A 12,399-nucleotide genomic window follows, 5' to 3' on the forward strand; every position below is an offset into this window, starting at 1 on the left:
AGAGTTGCGACAAAAAGCCAGCAGGTCAGCTTGATCGTCGACTTGTTAGTTCCGTGGTCCAACTCTGGTTCTACCAGGCTCTGAAAGTACGTTCACATGGTTCCACACCAGTGCCGAACTAAAATTCCGTCGTGAAAATGCAAAAAATGTGTCAGAAGAAATTTTGCTCAGGAACAATGCATACCAGGTCTGACAAAAATCTCCTAGTGTTCCACTACCTTTTCGCGCCTGTCTGACAAAATAATTAAAGCATGCCGCCTGCAATACCAAAGCCTGGCGTTGGGTGCAATTTGACAGGGGCTGTTTCAAAAATGCATCCAAAACGACCACGAGAACTTTTCAGATATTTGTTAATAGCTTTGTCATTTTTTATTGACAATTCCGAACATTTTCAATTCATTCGGACTTCCTCTTATTAGTATGCACACAAAAAAATCCGACATACCCTCATACTACGGTACTATGATATCTTACAAAAGGTTAAGCACAATTCTTCGTGGGTTATCTTGCACATGTCCAGCAACATGAGCAGTTAGTGCACTTGTGCAAGCCTCTGCAGTGCAGAATCGGTTTAGGCAACAAAACTACTTAGTTTGGTTTAGAAAAAGAACGTGGTTTGGGTCAAAATAAGTATGTTTGAACTACTTGGTTTAGGCAATAAACATACTTCAGCAAAAATGTCAACTCAATAGAGGGCCACAATGGAGAAAAAGTGATCTGTCTTCTAAATTATTTCCATACCAAGTCCAAATGTATGTGTTACAAAGTCAGATGAAACCAGGCAGGTAATTAAGTCTCTGGGCCCTATTTTAACAATCTGAAACGCAAGTATCAAACGCCAAACGCAAGCAGCTTTGTGGGTGGATCTCGGGTGCTGTTGCTATTATACCGGCGGGATAAATGACTCTTGCGCCCGATGCAAATCTAAAATGGGTTGGTCTGAAGTAGCTACATTACTCATAGGTGTGGTTTGGGCGTAACGTGCAATAAACCAATCAGAGCTCCAATCAAGCTCTGCGTATCTGCTCCGGAGGGCTGCGGATCGCCAGAGCTGGGATGGAGTCGGAACGCAGCCGTTCTGCAGTCAGTGAAAATATACACATTGACTTTAATGGAAACCTAATGACTCCGCCGCCGTTCCGCAACCGGTGGAAATTGGGGGTTATCTCACATTCCCTTTAAAAGCAGGCGCCTTGTTCCATGGCGGATTGCTATTATAATGGCGGATTTGCTAGGTGCACGCTCTTAATACATCCATGGGCGCACACCAGGAGCGGTCAACAGCTGAGGAGACCGACGTTTGCTATTGATTTTTCTTTTTGACAAAATGTAAATAAAGAAATGTCACAAAAACATACTTTCCGATGTTTTGGGCTCACTCTCACTGAATCACAAGGTTATGAATGCATGGTGATATTTTTGCAATGTAGTCTAACATTAGAACGAGATTACCTCACTATAGACGATGCAGCTCTTCTGTCTCTCCGATCCCATGCTGCTGCTGGGGCATTTGGGTTAAGTGGCACATGCAGTTGAACATCACATCTCCTTAAGTCCTCATTTATGTCATCAACACATCCATGATTCATAGAAATGTTGTGTAAAACAAGTCATATTTTTCCTTGTATGTATGGTTTGCAAAAATGGTAACTGCTGGGTCCGTGAGATGAGAGAAGAAAAGTGTATGCGCGGTGTGCACACTCTTACGCTACACTATTACACTATTACGGCCAAGCATGCGCCCTTAAAATAGCATCTGAATAATGCGCCACTGACTTTTGACTAGGTTTTTCTGTGGCGGAATTGTTTTCTGAAACTGCAAAATAGCACTAGGGAACGTTTGTGCCGGAACACGCCTCCTCTTTTTGCTGAACCGCCCCCGGGAGTGCAAATTCATTCCCTAATTTACCGACGTGAGTCTGTGGAGGGAAAAGTCCGCTGTGCGTCGGGTGCAAAATAGGAATGATACATGCGTCAGTGTACAAAGTCAATTGCGCTGGGTACAAGATAGAGCGCTTTGTCTGTTGCTTCTTGCAAACCAAAGTTGTAACTTTGTGTGATGGTAAAAACAATGTTTGAGTTGTGTGGTTTCCTCTGAAGTTTAAATGAAACTTTGAAAATAAATTTGAAATAGTAGAAACTAAATTGAAGTTGTTAAGAGTATTTTGTGAATCACCTCATGTGATATCCTAGAAAAACAAAACAAAAAACGTATATAAGGCACATAAATAAATTAACTCATTATAAACTCTCTAAGTCTCTAAGTTCCTGTTAACATCACGGTTAAATACCATACAGTGGGCTGTTACACTGTATCACAGTGTACACTTATCAGTAAAAGTAACACAGAGCACAGGAAAACACACGTGTTTATATATTTTCATGTTTGACATCCGCTGATATAGGCCAAGTTCCAGGAAAAGCAAGTAAGTGAACCTTGAGTAAAATGTAGAGTGGCAGCCATCAGGAAATGCTTTCAGTTTATGGCATGCACAGCTGAGATCTCAACAGCACCAACAAATAAGGTTAAAGTTGACACAGTTGAAACTGATTAAATTTTAAAAAGTAAAATCCCAACTGTCTGCTCTCCAGGAAAGCAGCAACTTACACCCTTGATGGGCACATCCTGGCTACTGTACAGAGCCAGACTCCAGCTGATCAACTCTAACTCTGTAAGGCTCTGGTCTGAGTCCATTGGCTGAACTCTGACTCTGTAAGGCTCTGGTCTGAGTCCATTGGCTGAACTCTGACTCTGCAAGGCTCTGGTCTGAGTCCATTGGCTGAACTCTGACTCTGCAAGGCTCTGGTCTGAGACCTGCGGCTCTGCATGTTCAGAGGCTGAAAGGTCAATTTCTTTCTATTTCAGATCAGAGAAAAGATAAATGGGAGAATTAGGTGACAGGAGATGGCTGCAGACCATACACCTCCTCCCTCCTTCCCTCATCCCTCCATTGCTCCATGCTTCCACTCCCTCCCAGCTTGCCTTCCCACATTGTCTCTTTTTCTCTCTTTTGTCCTTATCCTCCCTCACTCTATCCAGTTCACTATCTTTTTTTTTTTTTTTTTTTTTATCTTTCTCACTCCTCTCCTAATCTAGTCTTCCACCCCCTCCCTCTCTTTCCCCACTCTTCTCCTCCAATCCTGTCTCTCCCTTCTGGCCCTCTATCATCCATCTTTTTTTCTCTTCTTTCCCCTTTCACAGATCCACCAATACCCAGGTAGGAGAACAAGGGAAAGAGAGCAGCTGTTGCCAGGCAACCCAGCTGACCAACGAGGAGAGAAATGAAGGGGTAAAGAAGAGAAGGATTGTGGGGGGAGGAGATGAAGGACTGGGTAGGAGGGAGAGAAGGTAGGAAGGAGCAGAGGGGATGAGGCTAGATGAGACGAAAAGGTAGAAAACACAAGGATGAAGGAAGTGAGAAGAAAGAAGATAAGGGGGGGAGGGATAAGGTGGTGGCCACTGTTCACTGATTGCAGGAGTCGCTCCGGCCAATCAATTTCAGCAGGTGCGTGACCAGAACTGTCCGGCATCAATCTCTCACACACACACACACACACACACACACACACACACACACACACACACACACACACACACACACACACAGAAAACTAATTTATTACACAGGAATTTGGGAAAGTAACAAGAGAAGCAGAGTAACAGAGAGGATGAGAATGCAACAGAAGAGTAAAGGAGAGTTTGGCCTCAGATCAATCTGTGTGTCTATAAAATTTTAATGCTGTCTTCGAGCTGAACACCACAAACTAATTCAGTTTATGTTTAATCAATCACGGTCATAATAATAATATGCATTAATAATCTGCAAGAGGACAAACTAATAAAAAGAACAAGTAGCTGTAGCAGTAGAAGGTCACATACATTTGAACTAGTTTAGATGTAGTAGTAGAATTGTTTTGCATTCATGCAAACATACATAGATATTAGAGTGCAGCTCCGGCCGCATTTTTCTGTCTGAACTAGGGTTAGGTATCGTTTGGGTTTTTCCTGATACCGGTATATTAAGGTTTGGACTGCTTTCTGTATTTTATTTATATTTTCTAACTTTTTCCTTTCTCTCTTCCTGTATTGTTTGTGTTTAAATTAAACAATTTGTTTTGAAAATGAGCTATTCCAGATATCTATAATGTAATTTTGAATATCTAAAATGTTGACTTGTACAAATGTAATTACCGATATCCACAATTGGCACTATGGCTAGTAAAAATAAATCTGAAATGATAATTGTGGATAGGAAGAATGTCACTGTATGTCACAAATATTCATTTTACTAGAAAGAATTGAATTACGGATATCTGCAATACATATCCAGTCTAGCTATAAAATGTTAAAACGACCAACTATACTTTTTAAGAATTTAAATTAAGTTTTGACTAGTACAATCAAAGTTATAGATATCTTGAAAACAATTTCTACTAGTTATAATGTTATGGTGGATATCTTTAACAGTTTGACTAGTGAGAATATCATTTTGACTAGGAGTAATGCTATTATGGATATCTAAAATTTAATTACAGAAAGGAGTGTGTTTAGATCAAATGTTAAAACGGCTTGCTTGGGTGGTGGTGGTGGTGGGGGGGGGGGGTGACGGCCTTAAAATACGGGAGATACCTGGAAAAAATGGGAGTGTTGGCAGATATGGTTTAGGCTAATTTTAACTTGTGTAATGGTGTAAGTATACTGCTATTAGTCCAACGTGAACATATTACATGTTATGTGTGTGTAGATGTGACCTGCCAAATTAGGTTTGAGCTAACATGGCTAAAATAGAAGGCTACATCAAATTGAAATTTGTCATGTGTTTAACATTCTAGTCTCCTGACAATTAAATAAAATAAAATTCATGGAATAAAAAGAACAAGTTCCAGTATTAGGAGTAGCAGTAGCAGACTGGTAGATACAACTCCTCCCTTCCTTTGTCCCCCTCCTCTACCTCCCTCTGTTTTTCTCTGTCTGTCTCCTTCATTAAACTTGAGGCTCCCAGACATCACAACTCGTCAGTTTTACTGATCAGTCTGTCTCCAAATAGTATTGATCCGTCCGTATACGAGCTACCATTGATCTCATCTGTTAGGATGATTTTACCCCATGAGATGAACACTGTAAAATATGACAAGCTCCACAAATCATTTCAATCCATCTAACTCTATAGTCAGAGCAGAAGCGACGGTCAGTGAAGTGTAAGCAGTAGCAGAAGCTTCCAATCCCTGTTACATCTGTCCTCAGAAGCAGCTGTCTTTACAGTGCTTCAGCCCCTAAAGGTGCTCTTCCCCACGCTAACATATAAAACAAAGTCAAAGTCAAAGTAAAAAGTCCTGTTTATTTTCTCAGATAGGCCACACTGTTGGGTGACTGACAGTTGGAGCTCTTTAAAAATGCTGCTGGAAATACTCACTAGAGCACCAGATGTGTATTACAGTAATCTGGTTATAGTCCTATCAAATGCACTACTTGCTCCTGTTTCAGTAACATTTACTATAGTGACCAGCTCTTTTAGGAAATTATGGAAATGGCTAATAATTGAAAGTTTAGACAGAGTAAATAAGTCAGAAAGTGTTTAGAGATAGACACATTTTTGGTTATGGTCCTTTAACTGGATTTTTAGACAATAACAAACATTGAATATCGTCAGCATTATGATTATGGTATGGTAAAGGTTAGGGTAATATTGTTGTTACAGTTTAAAAAACAACAACAACAACAGCAACAACCAAAAACATCAATGGCAGGTCTGTGATGGGACACTCTCCTGTGTGAAAGTCAGACGTAATGCAGATTTACAGTAGGTTAAAGTGATAGTCTGGATTTTTTGAAGTGGGGTTCTATGAGGTAGATATCTATAGTCAATGTTACAGTAGAAGCAATCCCTTCCACAGCCTGCAGTAGATGTTTTCTTATAGAGGGTTTCATTTATCAGTCTTGTTGAAAAGCTGAAACATGATACATGTTTTTTTTCTGTACATATTTATGGTGGCCGTAAACAATTTTTTTATTTGAATTTTAATACGTGTTCTACTTTTCAGTAATAATATGGGCTAACTAGTGTTAACTAGCAAGCTGTGTAACTAGCTCAGTCTCATAACGGTAGCTAAATAAACCTGTTGCTCTTTTATAATACTGTAAAAGACCAGGGCCAAACGTAAAAATGAATATGTGCTTTTTTATGTCGCCTCTTTATTACACTTTTATTCCCGTTTCCAAAACAAACCTCTCATCTGCTCTCTTTCTCTCTCTATCTCTCTCTCTCTCTGTGGGGTCGAAAATCAAGCTATTCCACTTAGCGCTCCCCGTAGAGGCCTGGACTTCCGTTCTGTAAACTGAATACAGCGTTTTTTCTGTTGCATTTGTTTTTGGGGTTTGTATGCTTTTCTTTTAGCATCATTTCCATATTTGCAGCGCGTTTATTTATTTGGTTTTGTTGTGTGTATTTGCAGCGTGTTTGCTAAATGCTGTGCATGTATTGTCAAATTAAGGAAGATGTTTTCTTAATTTGCTTGTGTTTTGTCTATTTGCAAGTGTTTGTGTTGTAACCGTGTCATTCTAATAGAGATAAAAACTATTTTGTTGAAAATTAAAAACATTTTCTGTCACCAATAATTACCTTATCAATACAAAATCAAATGAGAAGTATTTGAGTACTATCTCTATTGAACCAAAGTCAACATCTATGGTACCTCACATTGCCATCTGACCATTGACTCTGTGTAGCATGAAGTTTTTTACAGTGTACCGACCGCCCAGCTCATCAGGTGGAATAAATAGGGACAGTCCAACACATGAGGCAGAGTGACACTGACTCAGTTCATTTCAGAAAATGCAATCTGGGATGTTTGATTATGAGATGATGAAAGTGAAAATGAAAGTAAATGTGATTGAGGGAAAGAGAGTGAGTGACACAGAGGAGTGGGAAAGAGGAACAGATATAGGCAGAGAAACAACAGAGAATCAGAGGAGATCACGTGATTCAGTAATTCACATTTTCACAGCTGCATAATTTCCATCAGGTATAAAATCCCAGAATAAATCTATTCATATTAAAGGATACAATCAATGTGAGTTTGACCAGTATGCCTATAAAGTTTCATTATTTTAAACAGTTTGTAAAACCTTTCCTTTTTTTACACATATACATTCTGGGTGCACAGGAGTAAAAATGAGATAGATAGATAGATAGATAGATAGATAGATAGATAGATAGATAGATAGATAGATAGATAGATAGATAGATATAGCAGTAGACGAACGAAACAACTGAACAAAGAATAGTGCAGGGAATCCATCAAATATCAAAATCAAAAACACAATCAAATATTTAAAACACAAGGACTAATGAAGAGTTAAAAGTTTAAAAAGTTAAAAGTAATAGAGTTAAAAAGTAAACAAAAGTATGCCCTTAAAAATGCATGCATAAGTGTACAGATTGGATGTGCATTGGGTGTGCAAAATCTTTATAAATGTATTGTACAAAAAGACATATATTACACTTTGCCAAAGTTGCAGAGAATTTAAATGTGAGTCCAACTACAGTTAATGAGTGAGAGGGACCTTAGCAGCCGCCCAGTCCACTGATGTCCATTCGGCGACAGAGTGGGAATTAATTAAAAAGTTTCCAAAATTCTAAGTTCCGAGCTTATCAATTCAATTCAATTCAATTCAATTTTATTTATAGTATCAAATCATAAAAAGAGTTATTTCAAGACACTTCACAGATAGAGTAGGTCTAGACCACACTCTATAATTTACAAAGACCCAACAATTCCAGGAATTCCCCCAAGAGCAAGCATTTAGTTTAGTTTAGTGGCGAGGAAAAACTTCCTATTAGGGAGAAACCTCGGGTGGTGAGGAAAACTTCCTTTTAGGAAGAAACCTCGGACAGACCCAGGCTCTTGGTAGGCGGTGTCTGACGGTGCCGGTTGGGGGTGTGATGAACAGTGGCAATAATAGTCACAATAAAGATAATGGAACAGTGACTAGAAATAGTAGTTGTAGTAGTACATGGCGTAGCAGGGCACTGCAGGGCATAGCAGGACATAGCAGGGCTCTGCAGGGCATAGCCGGACGTAGCAGGGCGTAGCTGGACATAGCAGGGCGTAGCAGGGCACTGCAGGGCATAGCAGAATGTGGCAGGGCGTAGCAGGGCACTGTAGAGTGTAGCAGGGTGTAGCAGGGCATAGTAGGGCGCGGAGCAGGGCCACGGGGACAGCTGCAACCATGATTTAGGTGCCACCCTAATCCAAGGAAAACTTCTGGGGAAAAAAAAAAACACAAGGACTCCGGGGAATAAGCTCCCCAGAGCTAAGTTAGTAACAAGCATTTCTGGGACATGGATGCACACAGATGGAAAGAGAGAGGAGAGTGGAGCTCAGTGTGTCAAAGGAAGTCCTCTGACAGTCTAAAACTATAACAGCATAATTAAGAGCTGGTGCAAGGCAAACCTGAGCCAGTTCTATAAGGGTTGGTAGGTGAATATGACGACTATGAAGAGAAGCAGGTGGGCCGGGCTAGGCGGACGCTGCAACTCCTCACTCCCAAACTATAAGCTTTATCAAAGAATAGAGTTTTAAGTTTACTCTTAAATGTAGTGATGGTGTCTGCCTCCCGAACCCAGACCGGAAACTGGTTCCACAGGAGAGGAGCCTGATAGCTGAAGGCTCTGGCTCCCGTTCTACTTTTAGAGACTCTAGGAACCACAAGTAACTCTGCATTCTGGGAGCACAGTGCTCTAGTGGGACAATAAGGTACTATGAGCTCTTCAATATATGATGGTGCTTGACCATTTAGAGCTTTGTAGGTCGGGAGAAGGATTTTAAATTCAATCCTGGATTTTACAGGAAGCCAATGCAGAGAAGTTAATACAGGAGAAATATGATCTCTTTTCTTAGTTCTTGTCAGAACACGTGCTGCAGCATTCTGGATCAGCTGGAGAGTCTTAAGGGACTTATTTGGGCAACCTGATAGTAAGGAATTACAGTAGACCAGCCTGAAAGTAACAAATGCATGGACTAGTTTTTCAGCATCGTTTTGAGTCAGGATGTGTCTAATTCTGGCAATGTTACGAAGGTGAAAAAAGGCTGTTCTTGGGTTTGTTTTAAGTGGGCATTAAAGGATATATCCTGATCAAAAATAACTCCTAGGTTTCTGACAGTAGTGCTGGAGGCCAGGGCAATACCATCCAGAGTAGCTATATCTTTAGATAATGAGGTTCGGAGGTGTTTAGGGCCCAGCACAATAACTTCAGTTTTGTCTGAGTTTAACATCAGAAAATTGTAGGTCATCCATGATTTTATATCTTTAATGCATGCTTAAAGTTTAGCTAACCGACTGGTTTCGTCTGGCTTGATTGATAGGTATAATTGGGTGTCATCCGCATAACAGTGAAAGTTAATTGAATGTTTCCTAATAATATTGCCTGGAGGAAGCATATATAAGGTGAAAAGAATTGGTCCAAGCACTGAGCCTTGTGGAATGCAATGGCTAACTTTAGCGTACCTGGAGGATTTATCGTTAACATTAACAAATTGAGATCGATCAGAGAAATAGGGCTTAAACCATCTTAGTGTGATTCCTTTAATGCCAACTAAATGTTCCAGTCTCTGTAACAGGATGGTATGGTCAATAGTATCGAATGCAGCACTAAGATCTAGTAAGACAAGTACGGAGACAAGTCCTTTGTCTGAAGCAGTTAGAAGGTCGTTAGTAATTTTCACCAGTGCCGTCTCTGTGCTATGATGCATTCTAAATTCTGACTGAAAGTCCTCAAATAAACTCTTGTTATGTAGAAAAGCACATAACTGATTAGCGACTACCATCTCAAAGATCTTGGAGAGAAAGGGAAGATTAGATATAGGTCTATATACCTCAGGATCGAGGGTGGGTTTTTTCAGAAGAGGTTTTATCACAGCTACTTTAAATGACTGTGGTACATAACCGGTTAATAAAGACATATTGATCATATATAATGAAGTGTTAACCATTGGTAACGCTTCTTTAAGTAGCCTTGTTGGGATGGGGTCTAAGAGAGGTAGATGGCTTAGCTGAAGAGACCTTTAACATTAATTGTTGAAGGTCTATAGGATAAAAGCAGTCTAAGTATATGTCAGGTCTTGTCGTTCTTTCTAGCAGTCCTGCATTTAAAGGTGAACCGTTAGAAGTTGAAGGCAAGAGGTGATTAATTTTATCTCTAATTGTTATAATTTTATCATTAAAGAAGCTCATGAAGTTGTCACTAGATGGCTCAATAGAGCTGTGACTATCTGTCAGCCTGGCTACAGTGCTGAAAAGAAACCTTGGGTTGTTCTTATTTTCTTCTATTAGTGATGAGTAATAGGCTGATCTGGCATTTCTGAGGGCCTTCCTATATGTTGATTTTGTGGGTGGGTTGGGTTTCTGTATGGGATGGCGTCGTGCTGACCTTACGACTTTTATGTTTGTTGTTCCTTTGTTGATGTTATGTCATTTTACTTTTTGTAATTCTTTTATCTTCATTCTCCGATCACAGGCTTCTGATAGATACTCTAATGGGTAGAGAGTTGAGATTTTTGAGTTGGAACGTCAAGGGCTTAAACCATCCAGTTAAGAGAAACAGAGTTCTTGCTCATCTTCGACAGCTCAAAGCAGGGGTTGCTTTCTTGCAAGAAACCCATTTATGCATCGCAGATCACAATCACCTCAATCGTGGTTGGAAGGGTCAGATTTTTCACTCTTCTTTCCAAGCAAGAGCAAGAGGTGTGGCTATTTTGATATATAATACGAAACCCTTTGTACCAAAAGATATTATATCAGATAAGAATGGCCGTTATATTGTTGTTGTAGGCACGCTATGCAATAAGAATGTAACTTTAGCTAACTTTTATGCTCCTAATTTTGATGATGTCAGTTTTTTTTAAACATTCTCTCTTATTCCTGATCTAAACTCACATTCTCTTATACTTGGGGGAGACTTTAACTGTTGCCTTGACCCAGTGCTTGACCATTCATCATCTAGACCATGCGCTGCAAACAAATCCTCCATTTTTCTAAATAATTATTTTTCTGAATATGGTATATCGGATGTATGGCGGCGTTTGTACCCGGAAAAAAGAGAGTATTCTTTTTTTTCAAATGTTCATCACTCTTACTCTCGGATTGATTACTTTGTTCTGGATAATGGTTTAATTTCTAGAGTTCAGTCTTGTACATATGAAAGAATTATTATATCGGACCATGCTCCTCTTACTCTTGATCTGCCCTTTCCAAATTTGCCTTCACCTAGGAGGAACTGGCGTTTCAATACTTCACTCTTGTCAGATGATAATTTTGTTTCCTTTGTTGCTGACCAAATTCCTTTTTTTCTAAGCGTTAATAACTCAGCGGAAGTTTCAGACTCAACAGTATGGGAGACCCTTAAGGCATACATTAGAGGCCAAATCATTTCATACTGTGCTAATAAAAGAAAGCTCTCTAAAGAAAAGCAAATTTCACTCGCTAATGATATTTCAAAATTAGATGAACAATATGCTAGGTCTCCCACGCCAGATTTGTAGGCTATAAGAAATGTTTTAAACTTAAATCAGAGCTCGACTTGCTTTCAACCAATGAGATAGAGGGCCTTTTGAGGAAAACCAGGAGTATTTTTATGAAAGTGGGGAAAAATCTGTGAAAGTTCTAGCTGATCAGCTGCGAGGGCTACGTGCTAAACAAATTATAAGTGGTCTTCATCTAGATAACGGGGAGGTCACAACTGATCAAAATACTATTAACGACAAGTTCAGAGATTTTTATTCTACTTTATATACATCTGAACCCTCCCGCAGGGGGATATCGAAGATTTTCTTGGCCGACTAAATGTCCCCACTTTATCCTCGGATGTTCGCAACCTTTTAGAGGCGCTGATTTCTCAGGAGTAGGGATGGGCGTATCGATCCTGTGGTATCGATAGATCGATATACTCTATATCATTTGGCATTGATTTCCTTAAAAAAATATCGATATAAACTAAAAAATAATAATTAGGGGTGTATGCATCACTTTCAGCTGTTTTAGATTACTTACTTAAATTACTATGTGCCGGGACACCCCTGTACCTGGTGGCGTATTGAGCTGGCCCATGTCATGTGACAGGAGACAAGCGACACAGCCAAGGGCCTGAAAATGTGTATGTTTTTGTTCATATTTAATTTATTTCATTCATATTTATCTTATTTATTTTAATTTAAATGTTATTATGTATTGACCATAATACATTAAATGGTCTGTATTTGTCTTGTGATTTGTCTTAAATGTAATAATATTTTTACTGACAAAAATTGCCAATAAGAAATTAACGGTATCGGTATCGATATCGATGAAAATGCAAGAAAAAGTATCGGTATCGTATCGAATCCTAAAAGTGTGGTATCGCA

The sequence above is a fragment of the Sander lucioperca genome, chromosome 14 (assembly GCF_008315115.2).
Source record: "Sander lucioperca isolate FBNREF2018 chromosome 14, SLUC_FBN_1.2, whole genome shotgun sequence".
In the NCBI taxonomy this organism is placed as follows: Eukaryota; Metazoa; Chordata; class Actinopteri; order Perciformes; family Percidae; genus Sander; species Sander lucioperca.